General features: G+C 38.4%; 1 protein-coding gene across 5 annotated transcripts in view; it reads right to left on the bottom strand.

The window, feature by feature from the left end:
- The window catches only part of LOC106091562 (dipeptidyl peptidase 4), a 193081-nt gene that overhangs the window by 25540 nt on the left and 143347 nt on the right, over positions 1-24194 (bottom strand). The gene's annotated exons all lie outside the window — the stretch shown is intronic.

Below are 24194 nucleotides of genomic sequence, written 5' to 3'. Positions count from 1 at the left end.
GGAGCTTTATCATGTTATGGTCCGATTCGGACCATATCTGAATTGAATGTTGGAGACCATAGTAGAAGTCATTGTGGAAAAGTCAGCCAATTCGAGTAAGAATTGCGCTCTTTAGGGGCTAAAGAAGTTAAATAGAGAAATCGGTTTATATGGGAGCTGTATCAGGATATAGACCGATTCAAACCACATTTGACAAGTATGTTGAAGGCCATGTGAGAAGCCGTTGCACAAAATAATTGCGGATTTTTTAAAAGAAAGTAAATGCATTTTTGATAATACTTAGAATGAACTTTAATATAAAATATACTTTTTTACACTTTTTTTCTAAAGCAAGCTAAAAGTAACAGCTGATAACTGACAGAAGAAAGAATGCAATTACAGAGTCACAAGCTGTGAAAAAATTTGTCAACGCCGACTATATGAAAAATCCGCAATTACTTTTTGGGCAACCCAATATTTGGTTGCCCAAAAAGTAATTGTATTTGTATTTGTAGTTTATTATGATAAAACCCATACAAAAGACAGTGTCTTATATAAAGCATGGGTTAGTAAATTGATAAATACAATGAGTTCAACAAGTTTTCATTTAAATAGAACAATAATTGGTACAAAATATTTAACAATTTAAGCAAAGTTACTGATACATTATTTAAGTTAAAAAAAGGTTTAAACAAAACAAAAAAAAGAAGAAAAAGAAACTTTAAAGAAAATTTAACAATTTAATCAAAGTTACTAATAAAATAAATTAAAAAAAATAGTTATAAAAAAAGCAAAACAAATAATTAATTAAAATGATTATAAATCAAAGATTTGAACTGTCGTTCATTACTTATAATTTGAATACTATTGGGAAGATTATTCCAGAGACGTATAGCATTAACAAAGAACTGTTGTTCAGATACACGATATTGATGACGTATTTGTATTACTTGTTTACCTCTTGTAGAGTTAGCAAAACGCAAAACAGAAGCCAGATATGACGGTTCATTGGTATAAATTATCTTGTGGATCATTTGCAACAAGCGTATCTTAAGGAACGAGTTAAAAGAGACACCATATACTTGTCTGGCAAAGTCAGATACCCGGTCTCTTCTACGCAAACCAAAAATGTATCTAACGACATCGTTAAAGGCCACGTGCAATTTATTCCTATGAGTTACATCACAACCGTAAAAAACCTCGCAAGAGTATAATAGTTTCGGCAGAATAAATGTCCTAGCCAAAAGCATTCTTATTGACAAAGGGGTATACTGTCGACTCATATATAAGTTTCGTAAAACGCCGTAGGTCCTGCCCACTGTCATACTGACATGATTCTTCCATGAAAGTCTATCATCAAACTCCAAACCAAGGTTTCTTGCAGATGAAACAATCTCAATTGGGGCTCCAGCAATTGCCACATCAAGATTGGGCGGCATTGTCACCCGATTCCTACCAATTACAAGGCACTTTGACTTTATTGGATTTAAAAGTAGTCCGTTGGCGTTTGCCCATGTGTTTATCCTATCCAAGTCATTATTTAGTCGAAGTACGCCATCGATCAACCTCCCCGGCGAGGAGCTCATATACAGCTGTACGTCGTCGGCATACATATGAATACCGGATTTTTTAAAAGAATGTAAATGCATTTTTAATAAAACTTAGAATGAACTTTAATCAAATATACTTTTTTTACACTTTTTTTCTAAAGCAAGCTAAAAGTAACAGCTGATAACTGACAGAAGAAAGAATGCAATTACAGGGTCACAAGCTGTGAAAATTTTGTCAACGCCGACTATATGAAAAATCCGCAATTACTTTTTGGGCAACCCAATATTTATGCAAAATATCAATCGGCTTTATTCCTTCGAAAGTTAGCGTGCTTTCGACAGACAGACGGACGGATGGACATGGCTAGATCGACTTAAGATGCCATGACGATCATACTTTATAGGGCCTTAGACGAATATTTTCTCAAACGGAACGGACGAAATAAGTTCTTTTGCATCCACATTATGGTTTCTCTTTTACACTCATTGTCACGATTGTTGTTGTTGTTATTGGACGGCTCGGAACAGTTTGGTTGATGGTTGTGGATTTTCGGCCGACTCATGTTGTAAAATATTTCTTGCTTTCGATGATTCGGTTGGGTTTTCGTACGGTGCTTTGTACATGAGAGTTCAAAACATGATTTTTAAATTTGACATGTAACTCTTTATCGCAAACGAAGTTGTCATTGTCAAGAATAGAATAGAAATTCCTTCTCACTAACCTGTGTATTGTCATCCATGGTGGAATTTTTTCTTTTACAATCAGTTTTTTACTATAGGCGAGTGGGAATTTTGAACCATGGGCTCTCACATATGTCAGATGTTTTATGAAAAAGTTTGATTAAACAATTCGATTTAGCAATTGCAGAATAATTTCACCTATAAATAGTACATTTGATCGAAAAAGAACACAGTTTGCACGAAAATCGCACCACCAACATGAATACACGATTTAACATCGCAGACACCGGCTAAGGTATTGTTCGAAAGTGAGTTAAAGTTATTTGGTAATGGGTTTCAAACCAGATAGCCATGAAGTCTTCCAAAAGGAAGGTCGGGACACGCCAATACGCCGTCGAATAAAAAGGGCCAAGAACTGATTGAAGGAACAATATGACCGTGCGGCAAATACTGAAGGCTTCCAAGAAAAAATTGTGTCCGAAATGACAAACACATTGGGAATGCCCCTGCAAAATAAACGACGCAGTATGTTAGAAGAACGAAAGTCCAAAGTCAAAATGAAAGTGCGATGTTTAGAACGGTTAACCCCCCGGCCGATACGGGATGACTATGAGCACCACACAGGCTGGAACTTTGAGCTCCGACTTGTGTGGTGCCCATCGTTATTACGGGAAGCTTAGCTGAAAGCTACCGGGCGCGTCCACAGGTTGCGGATGGTGGAAAGCTCCGTTTTTTTGCGGAGTAGCTGCAAATGCGGGCGGGGGCAGTCAGCGATTTTCGAGAGGAGAGTCTCAGTGATGAGTCAGGTGGCACTGGCTCTTAATTAAATACTGAGTGCCAATGATACTCGAGATGACAAGGCGAGTTATTGGCGCCTTCAAATAACCAATGGCCAACATCAGCGTCTGTTCTCAGGTTAGGAGCGGCTGGCGGCGAGCGTCGGATCTTGGAACAAGAGGCTGGCCACAACGAGGGATACATGCAATCCCACAAACCCATGCAGTTGGGGCGCTGGGCCAGTAACCCGCCCCCGGAAAACATAGAACTACTATGAAAAACAAAGGAATAGTAAAAACGGACCCCCCCAACGTTGACGACCCACGCAAACGAAAAAAGGACCATGATTCTGCACCTGGAATGTCCGCACTCTTTATAGAGAAGGTGCAGTATACGAGCTGGCGCATGTTTTAGAGAAGTATAAGACAGATATTACCGCCTTACAGGAAGTGCGATGGACTGGGAATGGCGTCACTACAACACCAAACGGTGACGAACTATACCATAGCTGCCATAACACGTGGCATGAATTTGGCTGCCGATTTGTGGTTAGTCGGAGAATGAAACACCTAGTCTCCAGCTTTATTCCGGTGGATGAGAGGCTAGCCACAATCCGCATAAAAGCCAAATCCTTCAACATCAGCACTATATGTGCCCATGCCCCGACGTAAGACAAAGACGAGCTGACCAAGGATAGAGAGAGAATATGACCGCTGCCCCGCCCATGATATTAAAATCGTTCTGGGAGATTTCAATGCGAAAATAGGGAAGGAAGACATTTTTGATCCAACAGTCGGAAAGTTTAGCCTCCACGAGATAACGTCCTGTATTGGGTTGAGGCTGATAGATTTCGCCGCGGCAAAAAACATGGTAGTTAGTAGCACCAGATTTCAACATAAAAATATTCACAAAGCCACATGGCTGTCACCCGATCAAAACACGAGGAACCAAATTGATCACGTTGTGATAGATGGAAGGCATTCATCTAGCGTGTTAGATGTACGATCGATCCGTGAAGCGAATATAGATTCGGATCATTGCCTTGTTGCAGCAAAGGTTCGCACCCGTTTGAACATGGCGAGGAAAGTACGATATGACACTGCACGGAAGCTGGACATTGGAAAGCTGCAGACACAACAAATGGCAGCGGCATACTCCACTCGACTGACCCAACTGCTTGATGAAAGCACTCCTTGTTCCGATGATATAATGGCGCAGTGGCAAACAATTGCCCACTCCATGGAAAATGTCGCGAAATCCGTACTTGGGTACCGGAAGCCTCCTCCAACCCATGGTGCGACCAAGAGTGTCGAGATGCTACTAAAGCCAGAAGTAAATCTGGTAAGTGACACAGACAACTTGCTGAGAATATGGAAAGAACATTTTACCCAACTGCTAGTGTCCGATGTTGGTGGCGAAGAGGATACCGCAGAACCAATCCCTGATGATGGTATAGAATGTTTACCTCCTAGTCAGAATGAGGTCCAAGTAGCGGTAACCCGACTAAAGAACAACAAGGCAGCAGGAGCGGACGGGTTACCCGCTGAACTATTTAAGACCGGAGGCGACACGCTGATAAGGCGTATGCATCAGCTTATCTGCGCAATCTGGCTAGAAGAACGCATACCCGATGATTGGAACCTCAGCATATTATGTCCCGTACACAAGAAAAGAGACAAGACGAAATGTGCCAACTACAGAGGAATAAGTCTCCTCCCCATCGCATACAAGATACTCTCGAGCGTATTGTGTGAAAGATTAAAACCTAAAGTCAATGAGATAATTGGGCACTATCAATGCGGCTTTAGACCAGGTAAATCTACCCTAGACCAGATATTCGCACTGCGCTAAATCCTGGAAAAGACCCGAGAAGGACAAATCAACACCTATCACCTCTTTGTTGACTACACAGTCGCCTTCGATACTCCTTTACGTTCAAAGGTATTTCAAGCCATGTCTGAGTTTGGTATCCCTGCAAAATTAATAAGACTCTGCAGGATGACACTTGCTGATACGCGTTCCTCAGTAAGAATAGGAAAGAATCTCTCCGAACCATTTAATACCAAACGAAGTTTCAGACAAGGAGACAGCCTATCGTGTGATCTCTTTAATATCCTGCTGGAGAAGATAATACGAGATGCAGAAGTGAATAGATATGGCACACTAATCACAAGAGAGCACATGCTACTCGCCTATGCCGACGATATCGATATCATTGGTCGGTCACCGGAAGTAGTACTGCAGCCTTTGAAAGAATCGGAAGAGAGTCAGTGAAAATGGGTCTGGCAGTAAATGGAGATAAGACGAAATGGATGGTTTCAACTCTCAAAAAGCCGTGCACAACCGAGCAGATAAAGAACATAGAGAAAGTTGGGAACCACAACTTTGAGATAGTCAGTAACTTTATCTACCTCGGCACCGCCGTAACCGAAACGAATGACACCAGTTTTGAGATAAAGCGAAGAATAATACTGGCAAACAGATGCTACTTTGGACTAAGTAAGCAGTTTAGAAACAAAGCCACCTCTCGACAGACACTTTACAAGACACTGATACTACCCGTGCTGTTATATGGTTCTTAAGCATGGGTACTTGTGAAAGCAGATAAGGCAGTGCTTGGAATATTTGAGAGAAAGATTCTTCGTAAAATATATGGACCAGTTTGCGTTAACGGAGAATATAGGCGATGTATGAACCACGAGCTGTATGACGACGATAGCATAGTTACACGCATCAAAATACAACGGCTGCGTTGGCTAGGTCATGTTGTCAGAATGGATGAAGAAGCTCCAGCAAAGAAGTCTTTTGAAGGCAAACACGGTGGTACACGCAAACCGGGAAGACCAAAAGCCCGATGGAAGGATCAAGTTGTGGGAGACATCTCGAAACTTGGTGTCAGAGATTTTAGAATGAGCGCAGAAGATCGAGGCGCATGGAACGCTATTCTACGTTCGGCTAGTGGAAGAAATATTCTGTCATAGCCAATTAAAGTAAAAGTAAAGTAACCTCATACGGAATGGGAACTATGCCTATTCGGGACGAAAACGCTTAAGCGAGGTATAGTGTTACAATTGGGATTTATTAGTATTAGTTTAATTTCGGTTATCTTAAATTAAAAATTGTAACGCGTATTGTAAACGACACTTAGTGGGATGTAAAACAAATAAGTATTGTAGATCAATAGATCATTGCTAAGTAGAGTAATGGCAAACGAACTGTGTTTTAATTGGAAGTAAAACGTCTATACTAAAAACGTAACAATATGTTGGGTTTGCCAGCTTACAGCTGCTCTACTGGACCAAATCAATCCACAGCACTATTTGCGTACTTTTCCAGTAAAAAATTGCAGAAGAGTAAGAGCTGCCGTTATATATAAATTAAGCAGCTGGTTTTCATAATACCACTGTTCAATGCGCCAAATTTTTGTTGGGAAAAAACCTCCCGTAGAAATTTTCAAGATCTCAATTACCAAACTCGCAACATTTTGCTCCTTGTCAGGCACTCCCCTGCTCTCTTCTGCTTCCACTAACAATTGGTGGAAAATTACACAAATTTTAGAGCATACGAACGCATTTATTGTAGAATCGAATTTTCTCAAAATCAGTGGTTGAAAATTGAGTTTTGAGGCGCTAATCGGTCATTTCACTCATAGTGCAACGTCTGCAAGTCATACACATTTACTATCGAAATTCAGGGTCGGTGGCCGCTACTTAAAGATCGTTAATAATCTTCAGTGAAACGCATTTTACCTTTATATTGTATATGTCAGCTATATCCAAATCTGAACGGATCTGGTCCAAATTGAAGAGGAATTTCGAAGGACCCAGCATAACTCATTGTCGCAAATTTGGGCCAAATCGAATTATAAACGCATCTTTTATGGGCCCAAGGCCTTATATCGAGAGATTATATGGAATGATCCGGGGCAAATTGAAGAAGGATTTCGAAGGACCTAACACAACTCACTGTCCGAAATTTCAGCGACATCGGACAATAAATTCGCCTTTTATGGGCCTAAGGCCTTAAATCGAGAGAACGGTCGATATGGCAGCAATATCCAAATCTGAACCGATTGGGGGAAAATTGAAGAAGAAATGGCTAACACAACTCATAGTCCCAAACTCCTTCATCCTTTTCATATTGTCTTTATCGGTCCGCTTTTGATTTTGGGTGGGTCCGCCCCCTTCCGAACCCTCCAATCTCACATATAAAAATCCATTTGTGTTTGTTTGTAGGTTTGTTTGTTTGTATGTTTGTGTATTCCTTATAGACTCAGAAACGGCTAAACCGATTTTCTTGAAATTTTCACAGATGGTGCATAGTGACCCAGTGGTAAAAATAGGGTACTACATTTTTTTTTAATTTTCTGAAACGCCAGATCTCGGAGATGGGTGGTGCGATTTAAGCGAAATTTTGTGTGCTCTAAAAATAAAAATTTGGTATCCAAATTTCGTATGGGGTACCTTAGGGGCCGCCCCACCCTAAAACCTACAAAACATGTATTTAGGCCAATCACGACAATATGGGACTCAAATGAAAGGTATTTAGGATATGAAAATGTATCTGATATACAATTGTCGGACCAAGTATTAGGGGGACCACCCCAACCCCCAAAACACCCCTAAATCAGACATATTTACCGACCATGGCAATATGGGACTCAAATGAAAGGTGGGACCACGTTTCTAGGGGTCCACCCCTTCCCCAAAACACCAAATAATAAGTATTTTCTGACTATTGCAATATGAGGCTCAAATAAGAGGGTTTTTGAAGTGGAACACGAATCCGATATATATTTTCAAGGCCAACTCGCTGAGTGGCCGCCCATCCCCCAAAACACTCCCAAGCCGGTCATGTTTATCGACTATGGAAATATGGGGCTCAAATTAAAGGTATTTGGGAGTAGACTACGTATCTGATATCAACATTAGGGGCCAACTGTCTAGCGGACGTCGCACCACCATAACAACCCCCAAATAGGACGTATTTGCTCATCAAGACAATTTGGTTCTTAAAGAGAGTGGAACTAAATATTCATAGTTTTTAGGACCAATACCCCAAGCCGGACATATATGCTGACTTTTGCAATTAGGAGTTTAAATGAGATTCGAAAACGAACTTGATATCCAATTTTGAGGGCAATGGGAATATGGGGTTCAAATAAATGATATATAGATATATGAGAATAGAGCATATTGCTGATATATTTTCCGGGCTTAGTGTTTGGGTGACCACCCCAATCCCCAAAACACCCCTAACTCGGGCATATTTACCGACCATGTCAATGTGGAGATTAAATGAAAGGTATTGGGGGGTAGAGCAAGATTTCATACCTATTTTCGGGACCAATTTTCTGGGGGTCTACCCCTTTCCCAAAATACCCCCAAAGGGAAAAAATTTTTCGACCATGCCAATATGTGGTTCAAATGACAGGTATTTGAGAGTAGAAAACGAATTTGATAACCTATTTTGGGGCCATGTGTTTGGGGGACGCCTCATCCTGTAAACTCCTCTTAAGCCAATGGCAATATGGGGTTTAAATAAATGGTATTTGGTAGAAGAGCATGATGCTGATATTTTTTCAGGGCAAAGTATCACTTCTACTCCGAAAACACCACTTAATCAGTATTTTAAGAATGGAGTACACCTTACATCCAAACTTAAATTCGTAGACCAATAAAGATCATGTGGGATTCAGAAAAAGGAACTTATATTGTTAAACTGTTAGCATGGAATTTCACTAAAAGATTTTTAATTGTCGAAAATAAATATTCCAAGGAAACTTTTGTTCCATATAAAGTAAAAGAAGGCGCAGTGGAGCGAGCCCAGGTCTGCTAGTTATCCTATACAAAGTGAAGTCACAAATGATATTCGAAGTTTTAAATCGAGTGATGATTGCACGACTGACGATCTTTCAACTTAGTTTTAAAACTTACATTTAAATTAAATTTATACAATACTACTCAAATTTGGAAAATTCGGAAAAACTATTTTGAACAATATATATAAAATTTGAAGAAAGGTATGCAATTGAACTGAAAATAACAATGTGTTTATATTGGTTAATAAAACACATTGTTTGCCGTAGGAATATTTAACCTGTTGGAGAAAAACTTCGATAAATAAAACGACTCCCCAAACTCAAGCTAATGAACTATTTGCCACTAATTACAAAAAAAATGCAAATTTTGAGCATGAACATTCCACTAAGGAACAGGGGCAAACTTCTCACATATCAATGAGTGCAGTCCGATTCAAGTTTAAGCTCAATGATAAGGGGCCTCCTCTTTAGGGCGGGTCGGAACGAAGTGCCGCAGTGCGACACCTCTTTGGAGAGTTTTTTTTTTTTTAGTTTTACATGGCATAGTACCTCACAAATGTTGCCAGCATTAGGAGGGGAAAAGCACCGCTGAAAAATTTTTACTGATGGTCTCGCCAGGATTTGAACCCAGGCGTTCAGCGTCTAGGCGGACATGCTAACCTCTGCGCTACGATGGCATCCTTTTACAGATGAGTAAAACTTATTAAATTACAGATGAGTAAAACTTATTAAAAATGTGCATATTTTCCATGTTTTAATCAAATTAAATAACAATTTGCGAACTTATTTCGAATAAGTTTTTTACCTTAGTTTGTGCGCACCATTTTTCTGAGTGTATATACGCTGAAAATTTACCAATGAACATTCCACTAAGTAACAGCAGGGATAGTTCTCTCATTATTTAGTAGAGTAGCTTACACAGCTGATTCTTCCTTAAGGTAAATAAATCACACCGCTGCTAATTTTTTCTGATTTTTTCGCTGCGATGAGAACATTTGCAAGAGTTATTACAGGACATTGTGCGGCCTGGCGGCACACATGATTACTACCGAAGCTGTCTTAACGATCTAGCAACTGCTTTCAAGGTCTACAGGGGCACACGCTTTCCATCTTGAGAAGACAGTTTTCTCCTAACTAGGTTATCTTGCAGATGTATCTATAGAAGATCGTCTTAAATGCGTATACAAGACGAGGTGGTACTTGATGCGATCCTTCACGCGAAATGTCACTTACTTTACTTTCTACCTTTCACTCCTTTTTCGCTATGGTAGCAAAATGGGTTAAACTGGCCTCAAAAGGACTCACCTTCCAGCATGGAAGAAGTTCCTTTCTAACTGCCTTATTCTTTCCCTACTCGGGTATACTTTAAAATTTGTGACCACTTCTTACACCCGTCAACTTTACACATGCTTTAAATAATCTAAAAAGATTTTATAACCACAGGCAGCCGCACAGAACGCGTAGCTGACTTTGCAACTAAAATGCAAATGTATTTCCTTCGCCACAGCTCCTTCTTCCTTGAATGGTCATTGGGGGTAACTTGAATGCATTTCACTTGGAATGCAATGCACTTAGTTGGCCACAGCCAGAGGAAGTGCGGCTGAAGATGTTATAATGAGGATATGTAATAAAATCAAAGGAAAAGTTAATCTCAATGCATACCACCCAATAAACTCAACTCAAATATGCAAATGGGGCCACAATGGGACCAGGTGAATCTGGCTTCATATGTACGTAAGTGTATAGGTGGGTGTCATTTCGAAATGTTTTCTGTGGTTAAGTGTTTCGTAATGGTTGTTGTAATTTTTATTACGTTATTTTATGTCAACGTAGGAAGAGGTACAAAGAGAGAATGAAGAAAGAGGTTGGGTAACATTACCAAGTCAGAGTTCAGACCCGTTTTTAGTTATTCAAGGAATGACGACAAAAAACAACGCAAAAGTCGTTTATTATGCCTCTGCAAGAGTGTCAGAGGTCGAGAGATTTGTGTTGCCTTTGTCCTTTGGTTTTTCGTTTCATCCTTGCATATTCACTTTTGCAAATTTACAAGGCTAACGACAACTACAGCAAAATCAAAATCAAACATAACACAGAAAATTCTCGTAGTAACAACAATAGTAGAAACAACTTAGCAGCCGAAACAATTCCATGGCTTGGCCTTTCGGTTCTCCTTTTGGTGAAAGTGGCGTTTAAAGAGCTTAGAGTGCCGACATAAAGATCTTTACAATTATTCGGCGGTTATTATTTCGTCACTAAACACTGGCAACATTTATCATTGCATTTCCACCACAATTACTGATTATGTTTCTTCAGCCGAATGCTGGTTTAGATGAGTGTCCATAGTCGCACTGGGCGATTTAAAATCCGCGCCTGCAATGTTCTTCAGCCTAACCTTATATGACCTCACAAAAAACCTCACAAAAAATAGTTTTTTCTGTTTCTAATTTATTTGCTCAATTATATTGCTTAACAAATTAAAGTTTTGCGGAACGCCCCTAAAAGCTTTATTGGGCCTAATTATCAGTAATGTCTAAAAAGACGTCAATTTATGGTTACTCAAGTATCAAATTTTAATATGTATTAAATTTTAGTAAAATCATTAAGTTAGGTAAGAGTAAGAGAGAGAGAGAGAGAGAGACCACTACTGTGGTATCACAGTGGTCACTCGCCACTGTAATACCACAGTAGCGACAGACCAGGCCTTTAGTAGGAACCGAACCTACGCACTGGCACCGAGTACGCTACAAACTCGGATAACGCGGCGACCATTATCTAAATTAACAAGTAAGAGCGTGCTAAGTTCGGCCGGGCCGTATCTTATATACCCTCCACCATGGATCGCATTTGTCGAGTTCTTTGCGCGGTATCTCTTTTTAGGCAAACAAAGAATAATAAATAATAGCTTTTATGTTATTGGAGCTATATTAAGTTATATTCCGATTCGGAGCATGAATGCTGAACATTGTACAAGTCATTGTGTAATATTTCAGTCCATTTGGATAAGAATTGCGCCTTGCAGGGGCTCAGGAAGCAACATCTGGAGATCGGTTAATATAGGAGCTGTATCAAGATATTGATCGATTCAGACCATATTAGACACGTATGTTGAAGGTCATGAGAGAAGCTGTTTTACAAAATTTATGCCAAATCGGATGAGAATTGCACCCTCTAGAGGCTCAAGAAATCAATATCCCAGATCGGTTTATATGGCAGCTATACCAAGTTATGTACCGATTTGGGCCATACTTAACGCAGTTGTTGGAGGTTATAACATAACACCTCATACACAATTTCAGCCAAATCGGAAAATAATTGCGCCCTCTAATAGAGGAAAAAGTCTTTTTTTTTTAGAAAGTAAAATACTCTACATACACATAACACATAATTATACCCTCGACATACACCTAAACAAGCCGATTACTGGCTTAGGTGTATCTCCATAGTGGCATGGGGCGGATTAATATCTGCACCCTCTTTTCAACCTAACCTAACCTTAAATATTCTACACCATAGGATGCTTACTTTCGGTAGAATTTAGCTTGGCGCTTTGCGTCAATATTTCCAATTAGTGTAGGTTTGTTGGGATTGTAAATGCGTCATATCGATCCATCTTTTGATATATGTAGCTGCCATATTAACCAATTTTGCATCTTGACTTCCTTAGCCTCTGCAAAATTTGCCCATGAACATTCCACTAAGAAACAGGAGCAAACTTCTCACATATCAATGAATGCAGTCCGATTTAAGTTGAGGAGGCCCTCCTTTTTTATAGCGGAGTCCGAACGGCGTGCCGCAGTGCGACACCTCTTTGGAGAAAAGTTTTTACATGGCATGGTACCTCATAAATGTTGCTAGCCTCTAGATAGCGCAATTTACATCCGGTTTCGCTGAAACTATGTATGAGGTGTTTTGTTTTGATGCCCAAAAACTGTGTTAAGTATGGTCCACATCGGTCCATAACTTGATATAGGTGCCATATAAACCGATCTCCCGATTGTACTTCTTGAGCCTGGCTTTCACCCTTTTGCTTAATAAATAATTTTTCTTAGACAAAAATTACTTCAGGTCAGGTAAGACTGAAAATAAGGTGCGAATATTTATCTACCTCATTCCACTAGGGACATATGTAATACAAAGCCAGTTGTTGTGCGCTTCAAAATTTCAGCCAAATCAGGTGAAAATTTAGGCTTTAAAGAGCTGAAGAAATCAAATCCAGGTATCGGTTTATATAAGGGCTATATCTGTTTATAGATCGATTCGGATCATGCTTGGCATGGATGCTGGAAGTCAAAACTCAAATCTTTGTTCCAAATTTCAGCCAAATTGGATGAAATTGAGGCTTCTAGGGCTTCAAGAAGTCAAATCCGAGGATCGGTTTATATGGGAGCTATATCTGTTTATAGATCGATTCGTTTCACACTTGACATTGATATTGAAAGTCATTGGATGAAATTGAGGATTCTAGGGGCTGAAGAAGTTAAATCCGGGGGCTATATCCAAACCTGAACCGATATGGCCAATGTGCAATCCCTAATGACCTGCATCAATATTAAGTATCTGTTCAAAATTTCAAACGGATAGTTTTACGCGTTCTACTGCTTTCGTGATTTCGGCAGACGGTGGTGGACATAAAAAATCGAATTCAGTAAATTCCGTGCTAATAAAAAATTCCTTAATTGTTTTCCACATCACGCCCCTAAGTCGGTTCATACCTGGTACTATGTCCCCATCTAAGTGCCTGTGTCTGTTAGTCGCGAAAACTCGGCAATGATATACACTCAATGAAATTTGTTATTCTGCTGAAATGAGAAAGCAGACATTACTACTGTTTCGGCCAACATAGGGCTGATTTTTTAACAGACATTTCAGTCAGCTATTTTAGCATACAAAATCGACTGTTTTAAGAACAAAAATCTGCTAAAATAATGAAGGCGTTTTGTTGCTTTTTATCCGGCCAGTTACGTGTTTTGATTACTTTGGGCATTTTTCCAAAGAGGGTCGAGCAAAGGATCATGAGAAATTATGTTCGAAGAGATGATTTTACTTTATGAAATATTACTGCAAAAAATTACCAGATCAACAGCTTCCTTCTACATAGGACATCGCATCCATTGGTATACATTTCTATGGCTAATGCTGTCGTAGCTACATATTTCTAAATTTTATGGGAAAAGATTATGAAATGTAAACACCCACTGAGACGCACAGTTCATAACCTGTTATAGCTCCCATAGAAACCGATCTCCCGATTATACTTATTGAGCATATAGAGGGCCCAATTCTTATTCGATTTTGCTGAAATTGCTGAAATTTCCACACTGGCTTTAACTTTGGTCTCCAACAGACAAACCAAGTATGGCCCCAATCGGGTAATAACTTGGTGCAGCTCCAATAGCATGGCAATTATATTCATTATCCTTTGTTTGCCTATAAAGAGATATCGGGCAAAGAACTTGACAAATGCAATTCATGGTGGAGGGTATATAAGATTTGGTCCGGCCGAACTTTGCACGCTTTTACTTGTTATTTCTATCTTTCTTCGAAACTCAACAAAAACATTACTTGAAAGTCTTTTTGTGCGGCAGACCACGCGTGATCTGTGAAATATAGTGCCATTATTCACGTTTGCCTGTTACTGTTTGACTATTTTAGGTATTTTTTCTGCCTGCGATGGGACATCTTTTATTATTTTCTTTCCAAAAAATTAATATTTTCTCTTTTATTTTATTTTATTTGGGTTTATTTTCCTTTTAACAACTCCATCATTATATAAAATGCAGTCAGTTTCAGCAAACAACAGACTTTTCGGCAGTCAGCTTACTGTTCTGAAATTGCAGAACTAATGCTGCAAAATAGCAAATTTACCTACTAACAGCCAGCAGACAGTGTTTGCTTTTTTCAGCAAACTTTTTCTATGAATGTAGGAAAGTCTCTCATTATCTTCCCCTCATGCCCTATAAATGTCATCATTGCATAAGGGAGCTGGTAGCCCTATGGGTCCCGTTATTATACCGAAAGCTATATTGACCACCTTGTTGAATCCATTCAGTAATAGATGATAATGATTCAGATCTCCCCATAGGATTTTCGTTGTGCTGCCTACAGTTTCGCTGTTCCGCAGTATAACATGGGCGTTCTTCGCCCAAATTTATTGACGACATCTGCCAAATCGTCTGCTCTTTGATTTCTCCTAAAACCGCTATGGCCCGGCAAACCAAACGATGCGGATCCTACCATCCTCAAATCCATTTTACACTCCAAGACTGTTCGTGACCTTACCGTCCTGGTTGTTATTGCCCTGATGGCCAGTTTAATGTCCGTATAGATGTTCACGCTCGATGTCCTCACGTTAACACCACACCACCTCATTCATGCCGTGGTCACACGGATCTCCGCCTGTTGGGCCATATTATGGTCTGGCAGTCGGAAACAGATCTCAGTTTCTGAGTTCTCAATGTAAATCCCCTGTCCCACTTTGTCCTCTGGCTTTGATCCATTCGTGTAGCATGAACTTCTTGATGACACTACCAAAGATCCATCAATCAAAAACTGTGCTTCACACTCGACCGCAAGTACCGTCCCAGTTATCCGATCCGAAATCTCTTTTATTTATTACTTCCAGGTTTCCTATCAGAGACCGGATGCGATGTACCGCAACCGCGAGTTGTATTTGTAAAAAACACTCACATTTTCGATGAGAAAATACCAAATGGTGAAAAGAATTTCAACCACCATCACTAACTGCGACAGGTGTGAGTGTTGGTCTTTCGCCACCATAAGTACCCAGTGGGAAAATGGCAAATGTATTACATTAGGAATACATAATATAATTCGTTATAGGATTCACATTTTATTAGATATCTGAAAGAATAAAGTGGGTATTTAATTGACCAAAATTTCACATTGATTGCCGAGTGTAATACCATATTAAATGAAGTTGGAATGTTATAGTTTTGTGAGGGACATTTCTTCTCCATTTTGGAATTCCTTCATCTGTTGTTGACATCTTGACCCGTAAAAAATATTCATATGAAACTTCGAATCTCAGCCTGAATTATTCTGACCTGAAGCTTTAGCGATAAGTGCTAAAAAAGTGCCGACAAAGTAAATGCGGGGAAAACGGGCTTTAACTCGCCCGATTTTCTGGCCTTTCAACTATTTTAAATGTTTTCCCCTTAACTATGTGAAGTTGGATGTAACAATAAGGATATTTTAGTTGCCTGTAGGCCATGTTCAACCCCCAGGTCGACTATTATGTGTGATGGTAGAATATGTAGGAAGATTCCTTTATGTTACATAACGTGGTATTGGTGATTATTGTTTTACACGCTACATTCAAACATAAACATGTGTTTGAGTGCATGTGTAATGATTGCTGAGACAGATTGCCATAAACTCTGAACGGAAATTAAATCGCACATAGAGGCCCTTAAAACTCCCCCATGCATTCTCCTAACATCAAAAAACTACAAATGCTCGAATACAAAAGTTTTGTTAAAAAATAAATCGTCGCTTGTTGGCTAAAAAAAATAGTTTCGTTGGCAGTACAACCACCTAATGGATTTCACAGGATGTGCAACGTCATTGATTTGGACAGTAGCAAGCACTAGCTAAAAGAGAACACACACAAAATCCCAAAACATACCTACACCGTGGCCTAAATTGTGGAACTTGGGGTATGTCTAGGGTTTCTTGGAACATGGGTTGGTCAACTGTTAAAAGGAACGTCGTTGATGAAGGTTTGCAGTTTGGCGATTCACGCCAAGTGTTACCAACCCACATTCTTTTGTAAGTCTATTAGTCACTCAAACTCCCCAGTCACTTTACTCCCCAGTCTTTATGTAAACTCACAAGGGCGTAGTTGAGGGGTACATGGCTTTCTAAATAACCGATAATAAAACGTTTTTTGTTCATATATGCAATGAAGCATTTTATTGAAACATTTTAGCATAGCAGAGACACATACGATATTTGCTAAGTATTAATGCAAATCCTTGAAATCCTGAAAACTAAACTTGGGCGGGTGAAGGGGCGGCCTGAATCTTATTAATATAAGATTCAGCTCGCCCCTTCACCATTGAAAGCACTTGACAAGTTCTTTGAATGATTTTTTTCAAATCGGATTATTAAGGAGCTAGTTTTCAAATCGGATTATTAAGGAGCTAAGTTATGAACAGTGCTTGTCATGAATGTTAAAATCATAACAACCGGAAAATAATCGAGCCCTTTTAAGGCTCAAGGAATCAAATCTGGAGATCGGTTTATATGGGAGCTATAACTAGCAATCTACCTATTTCATACCTAACCAGATGACGAAAGTTTATAGTCTGGAATTACAAAAAGTAAAAAAAGCAATAGATTAAAATTTAAAACGGTCTCTAACGCCGTTTCTAACGATATCGTTCTTTCTCGCGTTTAATCATGAGTTTTGAGCACCAACTAAGGGAAAATTCTGGGTCGACCTTATCAAACGAAATTATCAATGCGGAACGAACTTGGCTGAGTTTAATTTCTATATCCTTCGAGCTGAACCGGGCGCAAATGTGTATATCGAATTCGTGCTCTACTCCCATATATCTTTCATTTGTGCGCCATATTGCCACATACACATTAGCAGTATCAAGTTACGGCTCAAAGTAAGTCGAGGTGCAGCAATTTCTTTGTAAATGAAAAAATTAATTATTGTATATTTTTTTAAATATTATTTGATTGAAAAACTTTTCAGAAACCCACATCCAAGTGTACAAAGTCAAAATTAATTATATATGCAGTAAGATTTTAGTCGCGAAGAGAATGGCCAAATATTTTAACGATCAAAGAAGGACGCTCTATTTTGGTCGCAGTGCACCAAAATCTAAAAATTTGCGCAATAAAGTTTACGTAACTTGTGTACGAATGTAGCAATAAACAAGAGCGTTCTATGAATATGAATTGAATATGAACTGTTATGATATTGGAGCTATATCAGGTTATAGTCCGATTCGGACACAATGAATCGTACTATATTAGGTTATAGTCCGATTCATTGTGTTTTGTGTATTTCAGTCAACTCGGAGTCCCTTGTAGGGGCTCAAAAAGCAAAATTGGGAGATCGGTTTATATGGGAGCTATATCAAGCTATAAATCGATTCAGACCATATTGGACACGAATGTTGAAAGTCTTGAGAGAAGCCGTTGTACAAAATTTCTGTCAAATCGTATGACAAATGCGCCCCCTAGAGGCTCAAGAAGTCAAGATCCCAGATCAGTTAATATGGCAGCTATATCAGGTTATGCATTGATTTGCACCATACTTAGCACAGCTATTGGAAGTCATAACAAAACACCTCATGCAAAATGTCTGCCAAATCGGATGAGAATTGCGCCCTCTAGAGGCTCAAGAAGTCAAGACCCCAGATCGGTTTATATGGCAGCTATATCAAAACATGGACCTATTTGGGCAATCCCAACCGACCTACACTAATAAAAAGTATTTGTGCAAAATTCAAGCGCCTAGCTTAACTCCTTCGAAAGTTAGCGTACTTTCGACAGACAGACGGACGGACCGATCTTGGATGCTATCCTATGGTGGAGGGCATACAAATTAAATCCCCATACTGTTCAAAATATTCTGTATATGCCCAGCAGAGTACCGTGCCAAAAACCCGTATTTTCAAAAGCAACACAAAGAACTGTTTTGAGCATGCTTGTAACACTGAGTGGTGCCGATATCCTCTTTGAAAAATGTTGGATTTAGCTATGCGTCAAAATACAACATTTATAGGTCGGATAGTCTAAAAACATGTGGGAAAATACTAAAGGCAAAAATGCACTTCATAGGGCACACCTCCGATTTCACTGCAATTTGGTATGTAGATCCCAGGAACACGAATCTAAAGTCCGTTTTTGGGGCAAAGGCCCTGCACTGGAGGCCCCCAATGACAAAATTTTATTTCATCAGCAATACATGGTGGAGTAAACAAAATGTTTAGGGGGTACCTTTAGCTTCGGTTAACATCTTTTTTCACGTATATGCGCTACAGTGACCTCCCCTAGCGCAGAGGTTAGCATGTCTGCCTATGACGCTGAACGCCTGGGTTCGATTCCTGGCGAGACCATCAGGAAAAATTTTCAGCGCTGGTTTTCCCCTCCTAATGCTGGCAACATTTGTGAGTTACTATGCCATGTTAAAACTTCTCTCCAAAGAGCCGTTCGGACTAGGCTATAAGAAGGAGGCCCCTTATCATGGAGCTGTGAGAAGTTTGCCCCTGTTCCCAAGTGGAATATTCATGGGAAAAATTTGCAATTTGCAATATGGTTAAGCATATGATTAGAACCTCATCTAATATATTCAGTAATATTTTGGCACCAGGTGTGTAAAAAACATGACATAATTCAAGCTAATTTTATTTTCATTAAAACATTGACCTTACTATTTTTAAGGCTTTTATATTTCGTAATAGATTAACAAGTGATTCTTATGAGCTGTATATACCTGTAAAAACATATGATATTAATTCAAGAACCAAATCGGAGAATTACTCCAAAGAAATATTCCAAAATACAAGATTTAATCTAAAGAAATCCTAAACCTACTGTAAAAGTAGAGTGGGCCCATCGCAAGGAAAATGGAGACCTTAATTCTGTTTAGAAGCATGAGTCCACGTCTGGGAGAATTTACCGCATCCAATGGCGGACTCTCCAAATAGAAACATCATGTAGACCATGTTTCCTTCACCATGGGTATAATTCACACTATCTGTGAAAAACAAAAAATAAACTAACACACACACACAAATTAATTTGTATACCCTACACCACTATTGTGGCATAAGGCACTTTAACTAAATAAGTTTGTTTGTAACACCCAGAAGGATAAGAGATAGACATTGATAAGTATACGGATCGATTCAGAATAACTTTCTGATTCGATTTAGCTATGTCCGTGTGTTCATGTTAATTTGTTTACAAAGGATTCTCCAATGACTCTCGACATTACTGGATTTGTTTCATACATATCGGTTTAGATTTGAATATAGCTACCGTATATGTATATTGACCGATTTTCACCTCTAGAGCCTTTGCAAGCAAATTTGGTCGAAATCGGTTCAGATTTGGATATAGCTTGAATATGTTCGTCCGATCTGTACCAATATTTCTATAACGATGTGACCGATTCTCACAAAACTTGGTAGTGAACGATTTTCATAAAAATCGGCTCAGATTTATATAAAGCGCCCATAAAAATGTATCGACGGATTTTCATTTTTAGGATCTTTGTTTAAGTAGCGTGGAATTGCTGACTTAGATTTTCGTTTTCGATTTTTTTTTTTTTTTGTTTTTCAAACGTACAAGAAACCGTTTCTGGCGTAGGTGAATGTGTATAGTGTCATAGGGCGGATTAATATCCTCGTCTTTTTTCTAAACTAACCACAAGGATTTAGGAATCGATTCAGATACAGATCCCATATATATTCGTCCAATTTTAATTTGTACTACAATAATTTAGTGATTTGTTAACCGATCGTCCCAAAATTTGACACGAAGGTTTCTCTTATGGCACTTCCGATCACTCATAAATTGCGCAATGTGGTGTATGGTATCAAATGATGGGCTTTGCCAGACTTTAGTCTGCAATTACTTGTTATATGTAAAATTTACTATAGTGTGCAGCTGGCGGCTGACAAAAATATGTCGAAGTTATGTTAATTTCAGAATCATTCACTTTTGCTCAATACGATCACCTTTACCTTGACAGTTGCTCTTAGTCGATACAAAAAAAACGATCGAATATAAAATTTTTGAAAGTATACCTTTCTGGGCTTACCTTACCTTACCCCACATTTTTATTCAAGTTTTGTAGTCTACTTAGTTTGATAAAAACATGTATGGTATTGTAGGTTTTTTCAAAAAGTATTTATTTATTCATCAGTAACTATTTTGTCCCTTTCAAAGTAATACTAACATCGCCCTTTCGTTTGTAACTCATCAAAGAAATGATTTGAGACCGAACAAAGTATTTAGTCTACGAGATCTGATAAATTTTTCCAATCCTCGAAACACTTCTGAAACGCGCTTTTTCATTACACAAAACTTAAAACAGTTTCTTTGATACATTTTTCGAACAGTAAAATCGAAGAGCATACCACAATACGACCGATCTTTTTATAGACCTATTCAGACCATAATTGACATGTATATTGAAGGTCGTTGAACAAAATTTCAACCAAATTGGATAATAATTGCGACCTCTAGCGGCTCAAGAAGTAAAGATCCCAGATCGGTTTATATGACAGCTATATCAGGTTATGGACCAACTAAAACCATATTTGACACAGTTGTGGCAGTTGGAAGTCAAAACACCTCGTGCAAAATTTCACCCAAATCGGATAGAAAATGCGCCCTCTAGAGGCTCAAGAAGTCAAGACCCCAGATCGGTTTATATGACAGCTATACCAGGTTATGAACCCATTTGAACCACACTTAAGACACTTGCTACAAATCATAACAAACACCTCATGCAAAATTTAAGCCAAATCGGATAAGAATTGCGCCCTCTAGAGGATCAAGAGGTAAAGACCCAAGATCGGTTTATATGGCAGCTATAACAAAACATGGACCGATATAGCCCATTTACAACCCCAACCGACCTACACTAAAAAGAAGTATTCGTGCAAAATTTCAATCGGCTTTTTTCCTTTGAAAGTTGGCGTGCTTTCGACAGAGAGAAGAATATATATACTGTATATATATATATATATATATATATATATATATATATATATATATATATATATATATATATATATATATATATATATATATATATATATATATATATATATATATATATATATATATATATATATATATATATATATATATATATATATATATATATATATATATATATATATATATATATATATAAACGAATATTTCGAGGAGTTACAAACAGAATGACGAAATTAGTATACCCCCATCCTAGGGTGGAGAGTATAAAAATGCGAAAATCGAACGTACGTAACACATAATCCCAAATACTCTTTTTCAGTCTTTTCTTTTCTAGCGATATCCGTTGGCTACGACCCTGAATAATATACATTACATTTCCTTAATGCTTCTTGTGAGTTCCTAGTGAAAAGTGGCGTGTATTCAACGAGACCCATGGCGCCATCGTCATATCCACCCTCTTTTAATATGAAGCGCAGGTGCACCCCACAGTTCATGCTGCCTATATGCCTGGTGCAAAGCGAACTCTATGAGGTGGAAACCATGTACTGTGAGAAAAAAAGCCTCGTAAGGTATTGTAGCACCTCGGTATGCTGTTTTGTTAAAAACAGTAAGGAAATGCAACAGTAGGGCGGAGCCGATTATATTATACCCTATACCACCTGGTGTACGTAGTACTTTTTATATGTAGAACTTATCTCGAAATCTAGTCAGACTTTAATTTAGATTTTTCTACGATAGGACAACAAATTTGGATTTCCACATCCTTAAAAGGCTATATCGAATAAAAGATTATATGGATGTTATATCGAAACCTGTGCCAATTTTGATGACACATACTGGGACGTCAAATAGAACATCTCACGCCCTATATTGTAGATATATGACCAAAATTGTGGCTTTTACTGCCTTAAAACTTCATATCAGATAATCAGGACCGATTTTAATGAAATTTTGCGCACGTATTGGAACGTCAAATAAAACGTCTCAAGCGAAATCGGACGAAAATTGTGGTTTCTACAGGCTAAAGTCTGCTTCGGATGAAAGATATATCGGGAACCTATATCTAAATCTAAACCGAATTTTATGAAATTTTGCACACGTATTAAACGTCAAATAGTACGCCTCGTATTACATCTGGTTAAGATCGGACTAAAATAGTGGGTTCTACAGCCTTAAAATACCATATCTGACAAAAAATATATATGGGAGCTATGTCTTAATCTAGACCGATTTATATGAAATTTTGCACTCGCATTGGGGACTTCAAATAAAACGACTCACGCTAAATTTTGTAGAAATCAGGCCAAACAAAAAAACTACTACAGCCTTTAAAGTACAAATCGGACGAAAGATGGAGAGAGGTATATCCAAATCTGAACCGATTTTAATGAAATTTTGCACACATATGAACACATCAAATAAAGCAACCCGTGCAAAATTTAGTAAAGATCGGACCAAAATTGTGGCTGCTACAGCCTTTAAACTCCATATCGGATAAAATATATATATGGGTGCTATATCTACATTTGAACCGATTTTTATGAATTTTTGGAGTCGTATTGAAATTTCAAAGAAAACACTTTGTGCACCATTTTGTAAAGATCCGACCAAAATTGTGGCTGCTATTGCCATAAAATTCCATATCGAATGAAAGCTATATATGGGAGTTATATCTAAATCTGGACTGATTTTGGCGATATTTTGCACACATATTTGGACGTTGAATAAAACACCCCATGCCAAATTTTGGAAAGATCGGACCAAAATTGTGGCTTCTATGCAATTTTGCACACATATGAAGACGTCAAATGAAGCACCTCATGTCAAATTTTGTAAAGATCGGACCGAAATTGTGGCTTCGATAGCCTTAAAAGGCCAAATCGGATGAAAGATCTATATGGGAGATATATCTAAATCCAAAACCGATTTCGTTCAAAATCAATAACGTTCGTTCTTGTGCCCTTTCTGACAATCCGACAATAAATGCGACCTGTAACTTGATCACAAGAATACATGGACAGACAGACGGACATAGCTAAATAGCATCAGGAAGTGATTCTAAGCCGATTGGTATACTTTTCAATGGGTCTAGCTCTTCTCCGCTGCAAACAAATGCACAAAGTTATAATACCCTGCACCACAGTGGTGGTCTAAGGTATAAATATATCCTATTTTAAATAGTATGTAAAAAATTATAACTGTGAGGAAATTTGCATACAAATACGAATGTTGAGATTTTTGCCATTGGCTACGATCTTGTTTTTATGTGTACATAAATTGCTTGTACACTCAACGAAATGTTTTATTCGAAATATCAAAAAAGTTTGTAAAACGGCAGTTTTTGTCTGTTAAAAATGGAAAAGCAGACATGCTTTCTGTTTTAGCAAACACAGCGCTGTTGTTTTAGCAAACATTTATCAAACATGCTTGAAAAAATCTACTGATCGCAACCAGAACAAAATACCTAAATAATCGAAACACATAACAGGCAAACATAAATAACAACATTCCATCGTTCACGCGTGGTGTGCGAAAAAAAACAACATTCAAGTGATGAAAAATAACAATGAAAGAGTTTTCAAAGAACAAAAAACAATACCCACAGCAAGGGATGCTTTATTGTTTTATTGGACACAAGTGCTGTTGCTGTACTTATTATCAAGGCATGGCAA

This window comes from Stomoxys calcitrans, chromosome 3, assembly GCF_963082655.1.
Source record: "Stomoxys calcitrans chromosome 3, idStoCalc2.1, whole genome shotgun sequence".
Classification (NCBI taxonomy): domain Eukaryota; kingdom Metazoa; phylum Arthropoda; class Insecta; order Diptera; family Muscidae; genus Stomoxys; species Stomoxys calcitrans.
Note: the sequence above shows the minus strand (reverse complement) of the source record. Positions and strands in the feature narration are given on the sequence as shown.